Source organism: Perca flavescens, chromosome 2 (genome assembly GCF_004354835.1).
Source record: "Perca flavescens isolate YP-PL-M2 chromosome 2, PFLA_1.0, whole genome shotgun sequence".
Taxonomy (NCBI): Eukaryota; Metazoa; Chordata; class Actinopteri; order Perciformes; family Percidae; genus Perca; species Perca flavescens.
Genome location: NC_041332.1, coordinates 15,596,412 through 15,616,512, shown reverse-complemented (window position 1 = coordinate 15,616,512; position 20,101 = coordinate 15,596,412). Strand labels below are relative to the sequence as shown.

The 20,101-nt window shown below is 37.2% G+C and overlaps 1 long non-coding RNA gene across 3 annotated transcripts; it reads left to right on the top strand.

The window, feature by feature from the left end:
• Positions 1 to 16,385: 16,385 nt before the first annotated feature.
• On the top strand, positions 16,386 to 19,636 carry LOC114566163 (uncharacterized). 3 transcript variants are annotated; one of them, XR_003694023.1, is made up of 6 exons: positions 16,386 to 16,581; positions 17,846 to 18,085; positions 18,172 to 18,443; positions 18,709 to 18,934; positions 19,033 to 19,256; positions 19,355 to 19,636. It is a non-coding gene; the product is annotated as an uncharacterized LOC114566163 (long non-coding RNA). The 3 variants fall into 3 exon arrangements; XR_003694022.1 differs by having other exon boundaries at positions 17,846 to 18,058; positions 18,172 to 18,934; XR_003694021.1 differs by having other exon boundaries at positions 18,172 to 18,934.
• The last annotated feature ends 465 nt before the right edge of the window (positions 19,637 to 20,101 follow it).

Below are 20,101 nucleotides of genomic sequence, written 5' to 3'. Positions count from 1 at the left end.
CGCAAGTTTCAAAAGTCCCCATTGATGTCCTTAATGAGGATGTATTGAACACAATTACCCAGATATACCCTGACATCACTGATGTAAACCTTGCCAAAAGTGTCACTGTTAATGGCATAAACTACAAAAAAGGTATGATACTTGTGCATGGATCATGTGGGGGTCTTCCAGAATTCTCTGAAATAATTCAGCTATGCATTATAAAAGATGATTTGATTTTCATTGTTAAAAAACTTAGCTCATGGTACAGAGAGCACTATCGAGCTTATGAGTTACATCCAACAAGAGAGCTTGCAGCTGTTGGTTTGAAGGAGCTTGCTGACCAGTATCCTTTGGCTGACTACAAAGTTGGATCCCTACGAATGGTGACTTTAAAAAGATTTGTACATGTGACAGGTAATGTTTTTTTAAATTTACGTGGAGGCTTTACTTTTCTAATTTATTTGTTAATCAGATAATGTTTTGTAGCAAAAGTGTGCTTAAATTCATAATACAAACTAACTACTAATTACATTTTATTATTACATAGGGCTATCATAAAAAATGTTAATCAGGGGGAAAAGGAGGCATGTAGGCCTTTTCAGACACAAAGTGAATTATTCTTAAAGAAACTTTCCTTTTTGTTTTGCAGAATGAATACAAGATGTCTGCAACTCTGAGAGTCATATTTGGCGTAGACAACGCATCGAAATTAATTCTGCCCAATGGAATACCCGATTCCATAGAGGACCTTAAAGGAGAGATTGGAAGACACTTCAGCCTGTCTGGAAATTTCAGGCTTCAGTATAGAGACATTGATTTCGACAATGAGTTTGTGAACTTAACGGAAACTTCAGAAATCAAAGACAAGAGCACAGTTAAAGTTATTTACTTGCCAGATGAGACAGTCACACTCACACTCACTACTGTTCCGCAAGGGGAAGATGATTTTTTGCTGTCCTCAGCATCAGACACAGACATACTTTCCTCCGCTGAATCTACTTCTTCAGGTACTTCCCTTAGATCACAGCCATGGCCCACAAACTTTGAAATACCTCAGTTCAGTTATGAGGTACAGATTCAGTTAGAAAAGGCAAAACAAGCCTTCTACAGCAGTGGTAACTAACAAACTTAGGTCCGATATACTAGATGGTTTGGCATCAGAAATCATCAAATACAAAGTTTATCCTTCTAGTACAGAGCTTGATGATGTGGCTCAGGCTCTGACAACAAAGTATCCCTTTTTAAAGGAGAAAGGATCTGTCACTGGCTTTTATGGATGGAAAATTAGTTTGAAGTACAAAATGGCAAACTACCGCACCAGACTAAGGAGCATTGGCTGCCCCGAGTTGAGCATCAACGCTGTAAAAGAAAAGCGAGGTGCCATGAGTCATGGACCTAACCAGGTAAAGAAGCCACGGAAAGCAGAAGTCAACTATTGTCCTGATTACCCTGCAGGCGAAACTAAAGAGAGCCTTGAGGAAGAAAGGAAAGCACTTCTATTGGAGGTGAAAAAGAAGAACAACCAACAGCTAATCAAAAGTAAAATGGAAAGAACCTTTGCCTATAGAAGACAGGAAGTCGTTAAAGATGTGCCCTTCATCGCAGAGTTCAAAAACAGATGGCCAGCCCTGTTTTCTGAGAGCCAGGTAAAGTATTATTCCTCTGTATTTAATTTAAATATGTGGAATTAATGTCTAAATACTGTATTTGGGTATAAAACAAATGAGCACATATTTAATTGACAAAGGTTTGGAGGCAGTGTGGTAAGAATCCATGCATGTAGTTGTTCTACTCTATATTACAATGCAAATTACACATAGATCCATATAAAATGGTTAGATACATTGAACCACCAACTAAAAACATTTACCAAAAGCAAACTCATGTTCCCTCTTACACCAGGGGTGTCAAACAGAAAGTTACAGAGAGGGCCAAAATTAAGAACTGGCACTGAGGGCCAAACAGTCTCATAGTGCTGTCTTAATATTATTATTATTATGGGCATGCCATCTCCACTATCGAGGCAAACTGGATATAATTGTACCACGGGCCGGATGTAGCCCACAAAGTTTGAGTTTGACATGCCTGCTCTACACCATATGTGATCATTTTAAATATATTTGTTTTAACTTAAGAGACTCATAGTGAATTTGTGTTTTAATATGTTTCAGGTGAATGCAGAATTCACCCTCATCACCACAGTCCCCCTGTTCTCAACCTTTATGTCCCAACTGGATCATTACTCCAGCCAGCTAATGAGGGTATTCAAAAAGAAGGGGGGAACAGCAAGACGTGATATCGACGTAATCATTGCAGAAATGGACAAGGTATGTGTTTTGGGTGTATTTTGCGCTCTGACCCCTGGGGGTTTAAACGTATTCTAAACATAATTATGCTTTTTTTGTATTATGGTCTTTAACCTCTCTATGGAAAGATAAATTATTGGCATATACCATGATCCACAAATACTACACTATTTACAAATATGATTTGCTATCCACAAATACAAAATTCTATAATTTGTACAAAGATGTATTTCTGTAAAAGGTCATAATAGATTTGTCAATGTTCAAAATCAGTTGTTGGCTTCCCACAGAATCCCAGTGTTGAAGTACGACGGACATGCATCCTAAAGGCGTTGTGCATCTACTTAAATGAAAAGCCTGACAGCCTTATTAAGGAGTACTGGGTAAGTTGCTTTCTTCGTCAATCATAGACAAATTGATACAGAAAATATGTATTTTTTTTTATATTTTAATTTCACAAACCTGTGAATTGAAATGTGTTGTGTAGGCTAAGAACATGCATGTTATGCTATATTGATTTTTGCCAATGTTGACAATATATCAAATTTGAATATCATCGTTAATAGGATTAATCAACCAAAAACATAATTGGCAACAATTTCTACATTAGTATATAACGTATATATAATGTAAAGTTAAGCCAAAGAAATAAAAATCTGCCTTATTTAAACAAACGGGCAAAATAATAAGCAAATACTTCTTGGGAATGAGTATTGTGTTCTGTAATTGTAAACTTAACATCTTTTGGGTTTGTTACTAGTGTCATAGATGCATAATTAATAATGGGTGTCTTTCTTTGTCATAGGCCAGTGAGGATATTGGTATTGATGCCATGACGGAAATGGAGAGACTGGTTTTGGGTATCTACGTTGTTCGACATGATGGAGCAGATGCTACAGATCCACCTGAGGATGTTGGCGTCGTCATTGAAGGCTGCACAGTGCTGCGAGATCTGAGAGAGGTTGCAAATGGATGTGCAGTCCTCCTTGGCTTGATCTACTGTTTAAACTTGAGCTATCCCAAGGAGGTGCGATACACTTTCGAATTTCTTCAGAAAGTGTTAATGGAATTGGATGGGAACAAGCTCTCCACTAAAGTGCAGGTCCTCAAAAACAAACTGCATGAGTAAAATCACGTGCACCAGACAAGACTGGACCTGGTGTTGGACTTTTGTTAACGGTTACTTGATTTTTGGACTGCTGCTAGACAAAATAAAGCTGCGATCAATGATGGTTTCAATGGATCGCTGTTTCATGTAGTAATATGACCTACAGCAGACAAGACTGTAGTTGGTCATCAGATTGCTTGGGGAAGCTCAGTTCTTTGGATTTTGGACTGCTGCTAGAAAAAAACATCTAGCAATCTAAAGACAGAATGTTGGTTGTGGTAATTGGCATTTAAACTGCACTTGTTTTCTGATTTCTAATTGGATCAAAACATATATTAAATAGGACGTACACTGGTTTGTTATTATAATGTCGCCATCTCAAACAATTTTAAGGTGAAGATTGTTTTTGGTTACATAAACAGGCATTTATTAGATTGCTGATTTTCTTTTTCTCCTGTTGATGCAAACTATAAACCTTTTTATTTTTCATGACAATGTTCTTGATAAATCAGCATGTATGTAAAGTCTGAACTTAGTATGTTCTAACGGTGAAGTGAGAATTTTCTGCAGCATAAATCCTCTTGCTTGTAATCTTCACTTAATTTAACCTCCCTCCATATAACATTAAGGATTTGACTCATTTTTTATTTCGGCAGGCAAGACCTACAAGTTGAGATTCATTTTTGGGACTATAAAGCTATAATGGGATTAAACATTATCGGATGGTGAAAGAGATTCACAGACAAGTTTTATATTTTAGAATTTGTTTTATATTGGTATATTCTTTGCATTGTTTTTTTTTTTTTTTTTTTTGGAATTCATCCATTTGGTGGGAATTTCAACATGTGAAGTGCTTAAGTTTACTGAGGCCTCAAGGTAAAAAATGTATTTGTTTGAAAACTAAAATGGAATGGTTAAATATATTAGGCTACTGCATATACATGATTATTTAGGCTCATTGTGTTTCTGACAGTTTAAAAAAGGGTAAATTACTGTATATCTCATTGTCCCAATGCCAATGATGTATTTTGTGATGAAAATTTGAGACAGAAAATCTGGCACAGTGGACATGCAGTGCGACAATCATTTTTCCATTTAGTTTGTCAGTCAGAGTTGTCAAATTGTTGTTTTTTTCTTGAAAAGTTTATAGTTAAAGCAGTTTATTAAGCTAAAACACAAGGATTTGCCTCTAATTTTATTTCGGCAGGCAACACCTGTTGGAAGTTCTTGACATTGTCAAAGTTCAGATTCCCTTTTGGGACTATAAAGCTATAATGGGATTGAACATTATCAGATGGTGAAAGAGATTCACAGACAAGTTTTATATTTTTGAATTTTTATTTATATACTATTATTTACTACTACGGTATTTGCATTTTATACTTGGATTTATGTTTGTCTTCAATTTTATTTGTACACTTTGTATTTGTATGTAAGTGTTGCTTACATATTTTCATGATAGTCCCAGATATAGTAATGTACCTTGAAGGTCAATATAACTTTTTGACAAATTATATTTCAAAACCAAAGTTGAATAAAGTCAATTAAAGTGACTTAAGTAGTTTTTATTTGACCTACAGACTTAAACAGAGCAACTAAGTTCTAGTCATTAAGTACAATCAACACACATGGATAACATTAGCAAAGCTTATTTCTGTTTAATAAATTGAACTTAATCAGGTCATGTTAATTCAAGCTATAGTCATTAAATTCAAGACAATACTTTACATTTATTCAAAATAAGTGTGTGATGTACCATTTAATTAACACAGTTATGAACGATTTACTTAAAACATTACGTTACAATTAATTGTATATTACCTTTTCCATTTAAGCAACTAAGTTTTGTGGGACCGGTTGACATAACTTTATTAATTAAATACAACATTTAATTTCTAAGAGTGTACCTCAACTTCATCTTATCAGCACCAGACATCCATATCAGCACTGATCTGAACTAAATCCTCCATTACTCTGCACAAACGAAACTGGAGATACGCATTGTTCTCACAATCCTGCGCTAATATCTTAAATCATTAGCAATTGCTTGAACAAAAGTCTCCATCCAGGCTACATAAAACTGAAAACAGCTTCTATTAACTCAAGCAGCATCACCGAGTAGGCTTCCTTGTACCAGTGAAATCAAAGCAGTAGTAGTAGATTTGATCACATCGCTCTAACCAATCCTTCTTCAGACTGATGTTGGCACCCCCCACACAATTAGCATACAGGCGCAGGGAAAAATAAATGTTGAAATGTGGAAATACAGAAATAAATCAATGTAGAAATGTGGAAATACAGAAATAAATCAATGTAGAAATGTGGAAATACAGAAATAAATAAATGTAGAAATGTGGAAATACATAAATAAATAAATGTAGAAATAAAAAAATATAAAAGAAGTAAAAGTGAATACTCAATTCTATTAAGTTGTACTTAAGTTATGTTTTTAAGTTAAGGAAGAACATGTTACACCAACTTGACAAAATTAAGTTAGTAGAAATGTTTCTAAAACTTTGAGTATACACTACTTAATCTATTTAATTACTTTGAACGTTCAAGAGTTTATTTGTCATGATACAAAGTTTATTATTTTAATTATATACACTCTGTATGAGTGTTATCAAAATGAAGCTGAATACTTAAATAGATTAGCATTTGTTGGCTCTTTTATTCAAGACAATGCCTCAACCTGTATTATTGTTGTAGGAGACATGAATGCTGACATTTCTGATGCAAACTGCTAATCACCTAATGCATTTTTGCACTGACACTGGTATAATACTATCAAGCAATGTGCTTTTGCCTAATAAAAGTTATACTTACATCAGTGAGGCATGGCATACTATCTTGTGGTTAGATCACTGCATGTACAACTGATGCACATGCTTCTTGATGGAGAAGCTTTTGAGATTCATTATGTTTTTGCCATTGCTGATCATAAACCGGTTTCTCTGTCTCTAAATGTTAAGAAGCAGCCAAATTTAACTACTGTGGCTAATAGCATTAACACATGAAGATTAAACTGAACTAAATTAACCATGGAAGATTTCCAGAAGTATCATACACTGAGAAAAATGTATAGTGAAATTTACTTAGAAAAAGCTAGGCAACAATTTCCACACAGAATTTCTTAGTAAATTTGACACAGTAAATTCTCAAGTAAACAATACTTACAATGTAAGAACGGTTTCTATCAAAGGCACTCAAGTAAACTTAACTAGCAAGTAGTAAAATGTACTAAGCAATCATGAATACAATTTAGTGAAAAACTAGTAAAACTTACTAAGAAATAGTGTGTAACATTTAGTGAAAAACTAGTAAAACTTACTAAGGAATAGTGTGTAACATTTAGTGAAAAACTAGTAAAACTTACTAAGGAATAGTGTGTAACATTTAGTGAAAAACTAGTAAAACTTACTAAGGAATAGTGTGTAACATTTAGTGAAAAACTAGTAAAACTTACTAAGGAATAGTGTGTAAAATTTAGTGAAAAACTAGTAAAACTTACTAAGGAATAGTGTGTAAAATTTAGTGAAAAACTAGTAAAACTTACTAAGGAATAGTGTGTAAAATTTAGTGAAAAACTAGTAAAACTTGCTAAGGAATAGTGTGTAAAATTTAGTGAAAAACTAGTAAAACTTACTAAGGAATAGTGTGTAAAATTTAGTGAAAAACTAGTAAAACTTACTAAGGAATAGTAATTAAAATGTCACATATACAGAAAATTGCAAGTAAATTTTGCTTAAGTGCTTTAGATAGAAACTATTCTTAAATTGTAAATACAATTTACTGACAATATACGTGTGGAAATTGTTGCCTAGCTTTTTCTAAGTAAATATTACTCCACATTTGACCCCCTTTGCATCTAATAGCAAAACTAATGTAACAATTATTAGGTTTTCAGTTTTTTATACTTTAGGGATATTTATATAAAATCAACTTAAAAGGTCCTAAGATAAGGCTACAAAACATGAAACAGATACTTTTAAATAACAGCACCTTTATTGTGTTTACTACACTGGTGCAAAGATTAAAGCAACAACTTACAATCACTCCAACACAGTACACTGAGATAAAACATCTAAAATTGGCAGTTAAAAAACATTAAACGCTTGATGAAAATGTGTACAGATCAACTGCAGAGCATCTTTTATAACATGTCCAATCAAATTAGCAAAGTATCACTTCAAAGTGCAATAGTTTAGCAAGAGACATAAGTGCACTTATAACTTCCTAATTGTATTGTATGCTTGCACACGCTAAATACAATTAATTATTTCAACATCAGTATGATAATATGGATATACATTTCCTCTCATGCAGGCGTAGAACGGAAGTGCTACTGAAGGGCTGCTGGGAAACATTGTACTGCCCGAAGATGCCATAATATGTTGTGATATTAATTGTAAGAATTCACAACATAGTAAAGATTGATGCGTTTTATATGAATCGATTGTGGAATCACTTAACATTGCCAATAGGCATTTCTATAAACCTCAGCATATGGCATACAGCCTCAAGCTTGGTTGGAATGAGCATATAGCAGAACTTCATGTCAAAGCCGGAACACAGCGGAACATGTTCCGGTGTTCTGTCGATCTATGCTACCTAGGTTTTAAAACTGCTTCTTACAGTGCAGACACTTTGCTGCTTGCTCCTGCCTCTGCTTTCATATTTCTGCTGATAATCTTGCTTTCCCTCTGAGAGAAACTATGAGCAACGGCTCTTGGATACTTATAAATCACTGGACTATACATTTTTTGTAGACATAGTAGGCTATTGCCATATTCCAACACTTCTCTTCTTGAGCGTGGCCTACAAATAGCTCAAGCCTATTCCTAAAGTGACTGTAGCTAAAGCTAATTAGCAGCAAGATGCCTCTCTTCTCCATGGAAGACTACTAAAAACTCCTTCAGAAGATTGCAGTTCTGGAAACCAAAATTTACCAGTTAGAAGTAAACGTGGAAGTGAACGGATCATGTGGAAATGACACCACTTTACCACTGACCCGAAAACAATGGACAAAAGCATGCTAATGTGGTGAGTGGGACTTTTTGGCGCTCAACGCCCAGACCCAAGGAAAACACCAGCAACACCACACGGGGAATTTCACCCCGAGAATAGGATTTGACTAGCTCAATAGTTAAACCACCAATACAGAAAGCACACAGGTTCGATTTATGCACGAAGCCAGAGACGTAGTTCCATTAAAAACAATGATTTTATTAATAAAATTACTAAAACATCAAATATAAAATACTATTTAAAATACCAGACACTAAATATGGGAAATAAGTGCTGAGGCCTTACCGGTGGAGGGACAGGGTCAAGGGGTGTGGGGTCTCAGGGAAGGATTACCCCAATCACATGTGAGCACACACACACACACACACTCATACACACAGTGGTGAAAAACTCAAAATAAACCAAGGGGGAAAACAGCACACAGGAGGGAGACACCACCACCGGGGACACCGACACCACCACTTTCGGCACTCAGCACCTATAGGAGAAGAACATTCAGTTATTGGGGGGGGGGGAAATGAATCAATAAATCAAAAATAAATGAAAAACAACTTCAATCTCAGGCGAATCTAGGCAGCAAAGGTGTCTTAATAGCTGTCTAGAGCCTAACAAATAACCAAAATTAACTAATAAACCATAAAGGTTTCAACAAAAATGAAAGTCTTTATCAAAACTTAAACAACAGAAATAGAAATTAACCGAAAATCACTTAATACTAGCTTCCGAGAGCCAAACAAAAGATTAACAGATAAATCATAAAGTTTCAACAGAAATGAAAATCTTTTATCAGAACTTAAACAAAGGAAATATAAATAAATTAACCAAAATTCACTTAATCATAATTAACAAATAAACCCATAAACATAAACCCCAATCTCCATACACATATTAGTAAGCACGGGCAAGCCAAAGAAAGGCAAAGCTATCATCCGTGTCACGATCACTCAAATACAGCCCTGTCGGACACTTTGGGCAACAGATCCTGGTGCTGAAAGGCTGGGCCCCAAACTCTGACTGTGGGTGACTCTGCTGTAAAAGATATAAAAAGCAGTAAAAACATCAAAATATTCTTTTTTCCCAAATACATGGTGTCTGACTTGGCCCAAAGAATCCCAGATATCGTAGCAACACACCCAACTGTGAAGAACATTATACTGCATATAGGGTAAAATGATGTTGTAAAGCAAGAGTCTGAAGTGCTAAATCGTGACTTTATGGATCTGCTGAACACAGTCAGCTCCATAAACGCAAAGGCGTTTATCAGTGGCCCTATACCGCCAGTCAGAAGAGGAGCTGACAGATTCGGCAGACTGTTGGCACTGAACAGATGGCTTTCAACTGCATGTACCGACCATTCTCTGCAGTTCATTGACAATTTTAACATTTTCTGGGACTGCAGACATCTTTTCAAAGTAGATGGACTTTTCCTTAACAAGTCAGGTGTTAGGGTGAGGTGTGGACCCAAGAGCGAACACAGACTAGATGGTTGGGGGTTAACAACAGTTCTTTAATGTAAGTTCAGCCGAACAGACATATTGTAAATCCACGTAGGAGGATGGTGACCCAAATGGAGTGGAGAAGTGGAGATAGGCACAGCAGGCTCGAAAACAAATAGGGCTGGTGGCGTGGCTGGAAGCAAAGAGTAGGTTGACCTTCAGCGTCGCTAGACGGACCGAAACGAACTGGCGCTGGCTGCCTGGATCACAGGAGTACTAGTGCTGGAGCTTGATTAGTGGATTGCCTGCAGCTGCGCTGGAGTGCCAGGTGCCCTGATGGATTGACCACGCCTACACACACTCACTCCACACACACAACCAAAAAAGGACAGCAGCCTGAGTCACGGCCGTGACTCAAGCTGCTGTCTTCCTTTTTTCACCCTAACACCTGACTTGTTAAGGAAAAGTCCATCTACTTTGAAAAGATGTCTGCAGTCCCAGAAAATGTTAAAATTGTCAATGAACTGCAGAGAATGGTCGGTACATGCAGTTGAAAGCCATCTGTTCAGTGCCAACAGTCTGCCAAATCTGTCAGCTCCTCTTCTGACTGGCGGTATAGGGCCACTGATAAACGCCTTTGCGTTTATGGAGCTGACTGTGTTCAGCAGATCCATAAAGTCACGATTTAGCACTTCAGACTCTTGCTTTACAACATCATTTTACCCTATATGCAGTATAATGTTCTTCACAGTTGGGTGTGTTGCTACGATATCTGGGATTCTTTGGGCCAAGTCAGACACCATATATTTGGGAAAACAGAATATTTTGATGTTTTTACTGCTTTTTATATCTTTTACAGCAGAGTCACCCACAGTCAGAGTTTGGGGCCCAGCCTTTCAGCACCAGGATCTGTTGCCCAAAGTGTCCGACAGGGCTGTATTTGAGTGATCGTGACACGGATGATAGCTTTGCCTTTCTTTGGCTTGCCCGTGCTTACTAATATGTGTATGGAGATTGGGGTTTATGTTTATGGGTTTATTTGTTAATTATGATTAAGTGAATTTTGGTTAATTTATTTATATTTCCTTTGTTTAAGTTCTGATAAAAGATTTTCATTTCTGTTGAAAATAGTTGGGCCAAGAAATGTTGACCTAATGATAGAGACTTAATTTTATTGGTTTGTTTTCATTTTACATTTTAGAGCTCTCACAAAATTGGTCAATGAGAGGCAGAACTATTGGGATGTCTTCTTGGATGCTACATTGTTTTCACTAAGATCAAAAGTCCAAACCACAACGAAACTCTCCCCTTTTCTTTTGATGTATGGGAGGGAGGCAGTTTTCCCCTCTGAGGTTCCTGTGGAAATGCCAGTTAGTTTGTTTCCAATATTTTCAGACTTTGTGACCCAGTTTTAAAATAAAGTGAGGCATGAATGCTAAAATAACAAATCAAGAATAGGCCAACTTTACATTTAATTCCGTTTCACTGCATCTTGTCACATCACTGCGTATGTGACGAATAACAATCTTAAATCTTGAAGCCTCCACAGGATCCCTTATTGAATAAGGAGAGTGTACTAGAAAGAGGTTGTAGTTACTGAGTTCTGACCTGCTGGTCATTTGTTTGGCCTACCCACGTTTGTTGTTTGCATGAAGTGGGTTTGGACTGTTCAAGATGTTCACGTTGACCTATTGGTCATTGGTTTTCAATTACACTACATTACCAAAAGGATGTGGATACCCCTTCTAAGTAATGGATTTGGCAGGGCATCTTCATTGCATTGAAGGGAAATCTTAATGCTACATCATGCAATGACATTCTAGAGAATTGTGTGCCTCCAGTTTTGTTGAAGGATATAGGTGTCCATGGTTTTAAAAGTAAATGTTAAAACAAGTATATATGATATGAGACAGGGGTTTTCAAAGTGTGAGGCGGGCCTCCCTTGGGGGGCTCCAAACCGTTTCAGGGGAGGCTCAGTGAATGGAACTGAAACAATATTACATTACTTATTGTATTAGTTATCAAAAGGAGATCACATAGAATAGCCTACATGTGTGAGAGTTCAGAGATACAGTAGTTTTTGGGAACTCTTTTTTCCCCCCATCAGAGTTAGGACAGACCTTTTTTAAAACTATTTGGTGTAGTCAGAAGTTATGTCAAACAGCAATATTAGGCTATTTTGGCTCAAATGTTGAGTGTCTATGGGGGGGGGGGTCTGAGGGGAGGCCACAGTCTCAGAATTTGAAAACCCCTGATATAAGGCCTTCGGGTGTCCATATACTTTTGACCATGTAGCAGTTATACTAATGAGATTATAATAAAAAAAAATGTCTGTTTTAACATTCATGTTTTGTTTTCAGTTAAAATGCTGTGGGCTGCAGAAGATCATGGCCAGGTGGAAGCAGTTGTCGGACCATATAAACTTTATGATTCGTCTATCCGTACTCTGCATGGGACTGAGTGGCTGGCTGATGAAGTAAGAGACTAAGCTACACTGTTGAAAATGTATTAAAAGAGAAAATGTATTATTGTTAAATTTACTATTGTTTAATAACTTTTTGCAATACAGGTTATTGATGCGTACTTGCACATCCTGATTGAAAAACAGCAGGCAAGTGGAAATCATATTTATATAGCTTTTCTTGGATGTTTCTTGCACTATAATTTGGCTTTATACTTTTTTTTTTTTTTTTTTTTTTTTTTTTTTACCAGAAACCTGTTCACCATCTTAGTGCTGTTGTTGCAACTGTGTTGTTTTTTTCGAGACAATTCCAGAGACTCAAAAAGGTAATTTATTTGTCACATATTATCTATCAGTATTGATTATCACAAAAAATAATAAACAATAACTTGGTATTAAACCCATTCCTCAGATGAAGTTTCCAGTGGAAGACATGTGAATGTGCCCTGTAAATGTTGGAGCTCACTGGATTTTGGTGGCTCGGTTACCTTTCTGTCTCTCATTTTACAGTGCAATATTATTTACAAGACATCTCTTTTGTATATTTCATGTATACAGATTTTTCAGTTGACCTCTGAAGCATCAGTGCTCATAGTAACTTTGGATAAAATGATCTGTTAAATATAAATGTTGTAATGTGATGAGAAAATAACATGAATGCATTTAAACATTTTTAGATTGTTCGCATCTCAGAAACGGTACTTGTAGTGATTGAGCCACTGGCAAACGAAGGTGCCTGTGAGCGTAAACTACTACGAAACTGGAGGTAAACGTGCTTGTGATACAGTTTCAACATCAAAATCATTCAGAGTGGTCAGGTTTTATGGAGACCGTTGCAATTTTACAGAACAAAGTTTGAAGCTTTTTTTATGTTAAGATAATTTGCATGACGCTTTGTCACTTTGTGTGTTCTTTTTGTTTTTTTTAACTACAATTAGGAATTTCTTGAGGATGACAGAGTGTGGCGACCAGGGAGCAAAATGGACAGTACAAACAATGAAGCACAACGAGCAGCAAGATCCCAGCAGCTGGGGCATTTTGGTGTTGATGGTAAACATTTTTGTACCAATGTTATAGGAATTTATAAGTAACTGAAATTACTATTGCCAGCTAAAATGCGATTTTTGTAGTTTGCAGAAGAGTATCTGAAGAGAGGAGACATCAGTACTGTCCAGTCATCTCCACAAGCTGTTCAGAAGGCACGATTTGAAGTGGCTTGTGCATTGCTTCAGTGTAAAGGTCAGTGGCATCAAAATATTTTCTTAGTCAAAATTCATTAATAATTTCAAATAAGGTTGTTTTTTGGGCTGGACCGCAAGTTTATCACTGTTTTAATCTGATTGCATAGGCACAATTTTTGTAACTATTGCCAATTTTTCATAAATTCTACACACTAATATTTGTCAGCAAGTTGGTGAGGGATGTCATCTCACCGCTGACTTTACGCAGTGATTTGTTTTCAGTTAAATTCAAGGTTGTGATGACACTTTGTTTATTTGCCACAGGACAAACGCAGCAATGCTGATGATTTTGGCCCGTTATAACCATCAATAAGGCGAATGGTCATGGAAACAATTATGGCACTTATGCTACAGCTCCACACATTGTCACACATTTCATCGACTTCCCAATAACATCCCCCGTAATCCAACAGAAGCAAACACAGTTCATGCAAATAGCCGGCTTCACAGGAGCAGTAGGTGCAATTGATGGTGCTCATAAAGATAAACTTTTTAATCTTTCATTTATTAATGTGTAGGCCTATATCATAATGTATTCTCTTGAAAATTATTTATTGTTAAATGTTTTGAATATAAACTCCTCTTTGGAGTTTCTCCATTCAATGTGAATTTATCTGAGAATAATCTATTATGAGGAAATCTATTCAGTGATTGGTCCTTGGCTACATCGTCATCCAAAATTCTGTTTGCGGCACAGCAAAGTGTCGTAAATCAGCACTAAGACTGACGCTTAAGATTTAGTCCTACACTTCACTCAAAGTAGGACTGAGATGTTTGATAACTAACTTTTAAGCTCAGTTTTGAGCCAAGAATTATTTTACTCTTAAGTCATTTGTAATGTAACCAGGATTTATTTTTTTTCATAGAATAAGTGGAGTTGCTTTAGTTTAAAACCATATGATACACCTTTGTTCCTAGGGAATGTAGAGGAATACTGTGTGGTGTGCTCCTTCATCCAAACTGATGCAGATGAAAGCATGATTGAAATGGTAAAGTATAAATAAAATGCGCTTTGTATTATTAATTGACTCACAAATGTGTGTGCATATTACCATTTATTATCCAATTGTAGCGATTTATGTTCCTAATGCTGTTTTAATTGTGTTATTTATTTATTTTTTTGTCGGTGCAGTGTGATTCATGCAACAGGTGGGCTCATTTTCAATGTTCCCAATATGACCCCAAAAGTTGCTCTGCATATTTGTGCAAAAAATGCAACAGAAATTAACTGGACTGTGCATTTCAGCATCCTGATCTATATAAATACTGATTTTAATATACATGAAATATTACAATAAAGAAATACACCAGCTGATAAGCAGTATGGTGGTGGCCATAATGTTTAAATTTATAGAAATAACACATTGTACTGTATTTGTGGTAATAATAAATGTTTTAATAGAATATCAAAATATACTCCTTATCTCCTGACAGTACACATGGAGTGAGTAGTGGTGCAATATATAATGATTCTGTTGGGGGAGCATTATTTGATAGGGTATATTTGTCTATCAGAATACGCTACCACTGAAATATTCAATAAAGATATAATGGAGTATCAAATATTCTCAAATAAACATAAGATGTCAATACTGTTAGCTATGCCATGGGGTTCAGCCTGCCTGCACAATTGAAAATGGGAACACATAAGGAAGCACATTTCGATAGGGCAGCGTGACTCAATAGACTCTACTATCGATTTGCGCTACAGTAGCATTTTTCGGCAAGGCAGCATAGATCGCCAGAACACCGGCACCTCTGACGTTGGATTCGGAACCTTTTTTATTGGATCCGGCACCTCCTGTGTCACTATGAAAAATGTATCGCCTAAAATGAAAAAAATAAATTACTGTTTGTGTAGTGTTCAATGTTGTTATCCGTTTTGTTATTCTTTATTCCCCATTGAAGTTCCACAAAAATCTTGTATTTGCATTTTCGATACGTTTTGAGGTGCATTTTCAGGGACAGAGGGGGGAGAGGATACGCTTGTGCTGGTTGAGATTGCTGTTAGCCTCGTTTCACTCAGGGGAAAAATGTCAAAAAGACAACAAAGTTTGCTTAACTTGTTCAAATACCCTGGCCAGTCAGATCCCAAACAAGCAAAAATTGTTTCCGCCGATCAAGAATGTTGAGACATTAGCATTTCGTACCCATGCAGTAACATGTTCTGAAATTAAAATAAACATTTCCCTGATGTACACACAGCATTGTTTAGGTTTTTTTAGTCAGAAAAGCTACGTAGGCAGTGGAATTTATTTTTTTGTTCCTTACCTCCAACCCCCGTTTTGAGTCGCCGGATCCACAAATTAAGCACTGGCTTGGTGCACATTTAAATCCTGGATAGAATCCGGTAGCGATAGACAGGGCCCTTTATTTGAAAAGAAGAAACGGGCAAATGATAATTTTAAAATTTTAAATATGCACTTAGATTTATAGAAACCCAGTAAACAATTACCGTCTTTCAACGTTGAAATATGGTTGAAAATAAGTCGGTCCGCCTTGGACTGTTTAACAACGTGATTTCAACTAAGTAGTTTCGGCCGGACTGTTTGACTACATGTTTTCAACTCATCATCTAAGACAGAATAAGCCATACATACATTATACTAAAATAACGGCGTGGTTGGTTTACTGCAGTGGTAAAAGTACTCTTAACTTAGTGAGTAATAAGAATAGAAATACTTGGTCAATTTTATAATAATAGCCTGATGATTTAGCTAGCTAGGTTCGTTTATAAAATATAAATCCAACACGATATGCGTTGCAAATAGATACCAGCAAAGGACTGTGGCGGGCGGAGACAGAAACTCATTGAAGAGTGCGCTCTATCTGGCACCCCGCCCGCTGGATCTTCACACAGAGAAAAAGGAGCGCACCTCATCAACTGGCGTAACCCAGTCACCCCAATGAGTCACCCCCACATCGTCTCCCGGTGAGTTGGCTATTGGCATCGGACCATCGGCTATATTATTATTTTCTCCTCTAAACAACACTTTGGTTCCTGGGGCAGAGAGGCGAGGTAAGCAGTTTCATTTTACCTGTAGTTTGTTGCTGAAATGTGCTTGTTTAAACAGTGCTTCTAGAATAAACTTTCTAACGTTACATTAGCTAACATTAGCTAGCTAGCTTAAAAAGGGTAACTAACTTAAGTTATTTCAAAGGAGTCGTTAATTGAGACATTTCAAGGCTGTATCGTTGTTATCTTCTATGTCTGTGTGCACATTCAAATTTACGTTATCTAATAAGTTAATCGGTTTTCTTTATATCTGAGTCATCGTATGCTACATTGGCTAGCTAGCTACGACAAATATTAGCATGCTAAAATGTAGCTAATGTTGATGTAGCTTCGTTTAAGGAGAGGTTTATGAATAAAATGTTACTAACGATAGCTAATCCACCAACCGTTAGTAATGGACATGCCAATGGTAAATTATTTTTGGATATTTTAATTTAGCTAGAAGTTTAAAAATGGGCGGCAAAAGCTTTTTTCACCGGCAACTCTGTCACCGTCCTCAGCGGTACGTTAACGTCTGTATTAAAAGACTAACACCGCCATCTTGCTTGCTGAAAAGTGAACATACAGGAAAAGGAGGAAAATTTGTATTCAGCTATCATGTAGCCTATTTTGAATGCTCACGTTTCCATATAGCATGTGTTTTTAATTGTTTGTGTAACGTTACTAAAAGTTATGTATTAAATACTTTATGTAGTTATTATGTCCTTTTAAATAAAAAATGCAAAATGTAAGGCTGACCTAGACAGGCGGACACATCGCTGGTTCCCGCCTGGGACTGTGGTGTACACTGATTTTATACACAACTCCCTCGACGTTATCTCTGTCATTTTATTTTAAACAATGAATATACAGAACAAATTTATAGAGTAGATTACACACATTTTTACAGATGGAATTTTGGACAGCCAAGAAGCGTGCCATTTTTAGGTATAACCTTTTACATAAATCAGGCTTTTGAATGATATATGAACTAATCCCTATGTTAAAACCTTCAGAATATAGAGAGGAAGGAAACTGGAAATTTTGGTGTAACTTAATGTAAGTTCCATACAGTACAGGTGAATAGGGTAATACATTTTAACATGACACTTCTTCCCTTTTACTGACATTAAGATAATCATTTTCTCCACTTCTTCCTGTATTATAATATTTCTGAAATTGTTCTGTTTAAATGCAAACAAGGCTTTTTCTAATGCTAACTTTTGGGCTAATAAACAAAGTAGGGTAAAATAAACATCTAAATGTGCATCTGTATTTTTTGTAATAGTCTGAAAGAAGACATGCTATGGAAGAAAAATAGCCCTCAGCTGCACACCCCTCAGCCTCAGCAGCATCAGCCTCATCCTCAACACACAGGAGCAGCTAGACCCTATTGGGGAGCAGCCTCCGTTCATGCTGCTGGACCAGCAGGAAATGGAGCAGGAGCCAGGAACAAGCCTGAAAAACCTCTTCCGGGGCAGTGGACGTAGCCCTGGAATAAGTAACCTAAAATTCCCTCTTTCAATTGGTAAGAAAGAAAAGTAGGACATATGAAGTGGTTATGACACACACCTGATGTGAACAGTGACTAACTCAAAGCCTATGTTTCTGCAGATACACAGCCCACCTCCAGTCTGTAGGCAAGACCATCACAACGGCAAATTTCTACCTGAGGAACATACAGCAGTTCTTCAAATATTTTTTCGGGAAACCCCGTCGGCCCAGTCTCGCCTGACTGCGATGGATGCGGTGAGCGTGCTGCGCACCGTCAAGTGCTTCACAGACATAACCTGGAACGTTGTCCTGCACCAGCTGGCAGTGAAAAGCCACAAGATGGCCATTATAATATCCTGCCGGGGCCAAACTGATGATCCCAGAGTTGCTGGGTAAGTGTGCATCCCTCTTTCCAAAATAGTCCATCTCCAACGGAAGCCTGCCGTGCAAAGTGATGTGTGTTTATCTTCCCCTCAGTGTTCCCCTCACCATTTTAACGGCTACTTTGCGGGCTTCACAGTCTCTATTTACAGTCATCGCCCGGGGGTACTCGGTAACCTCCGGGTTTGCGAGGTTGAGGAGGCCGCAGTGAGTCTTGTGAGTCTGTTGTTTTTGTAAATTTTTCCTCTGAATGAGTGTGTCCGTTTTCTGTGACAGGGAACACAAGTCATTTGGGGCGGCCCAAATGTTCTTGGAGATTGACGAGTTTCGCTGGCTGGAGAGGTGGCTGTAGCTGCGGGCGGCCAGTAAGCCACCAAACCAGCTGTATTTTGGGAAGGGCCCTTGTTAAAACTTCTTGCACAACCTGCAGGTAGCGTGTGCGGAAATGGGCCTTAAAAGGTGCCCCAACTTCACCGACCTGAGGACCACTGTGTCTGCTCATGTGAGTTCTCCTCAGTCACTTATCTGCTCAGGCTGGATTTCATTAAAATCTGCTGGCTTAACTAACGGTAGCAATCTTTTCTCTTCTACTTTTTTAAGGCCGTTTTAAGGCCAAGAACAACCGGCCTGCCGATTAGCGGAAGATGGTGGCCACCTTTATGTGCTACAACACGGCCACAGCTGACTGCTTCTACGCCCTCAGCCTGAACGTGGCCCAGTCAAAGATGATGAGGGAGCATTTTCACTAGACCCTCACCCCCTACCAGGAGTCAGGGACCTCGGGACTGGAGGGGGAGAGGGAGTTTATGGCGAGGCTGCAAAATGTAAGTAAAACTCTAAGATATGTACTTTGAAGACTCAGTCCATTTTATGTCTGTTACACCAGACCTCACTGTGTTTTGTGTTTGTGTTTTCTCAACAGACACCAGAGAAGGCCGATCGGGATGAGCCAGTACGGCAGGCTGATGGTGGCGTTGACTGTGCTCAAGGCTCAACTCCACCTGTCAAAAAAAGACTTCAGAGAGGGCGAGAAGGACAGCGCATTGGGTGGCACAAAAGAATTGCAGCCCTAGACAAAAACACAGTCACGCGTAAAAGTTTTTTTGAATTGTGTTTTATAAATTGGTTAAGATTAATTTTTGTATTATAAAATTTTTTTTAAGATTCCTTTTTTATTACATGTTCTATTTTAGTATGGAGCTAAATCAGGGCCAAATGTTTTGTTCATTTGAAAAAAATATATATAGTTGAAAAAATAAAGCTTGAAATTGAAAAATTAAGTTTTGGTCAAAACTTGGAAAAAATAAAACCATGTATTCAAACTAAAAATAAGTGTACCAATTTTTCTTTCAGTTTGAATAAAATTTAGATTAAATTCTGGAATTATTTTGAATAAATTATAAATTTTCATTTTTCACTTTTATATTTGTTTTCAGTTCCACATTTCAGGTTTTCAGATTCAAAACTTATTTTTTTTACGGCTTCAAATCTTTTTTTTTCGGTTTCAAATCTTTTTTTTTTTGGTTTCAGATCTGTTTTTCACTTTCAGATCATTTTTTTTCGGTTTCAGACTTTTGGCCCTGATTTTGCGTGGGGGGCGTGGCTTCAACTCAGAGGGGCGTGGTATTATGAGTGACAGCCTAACAAAGAAGGCAGAAGACTCCTCTGT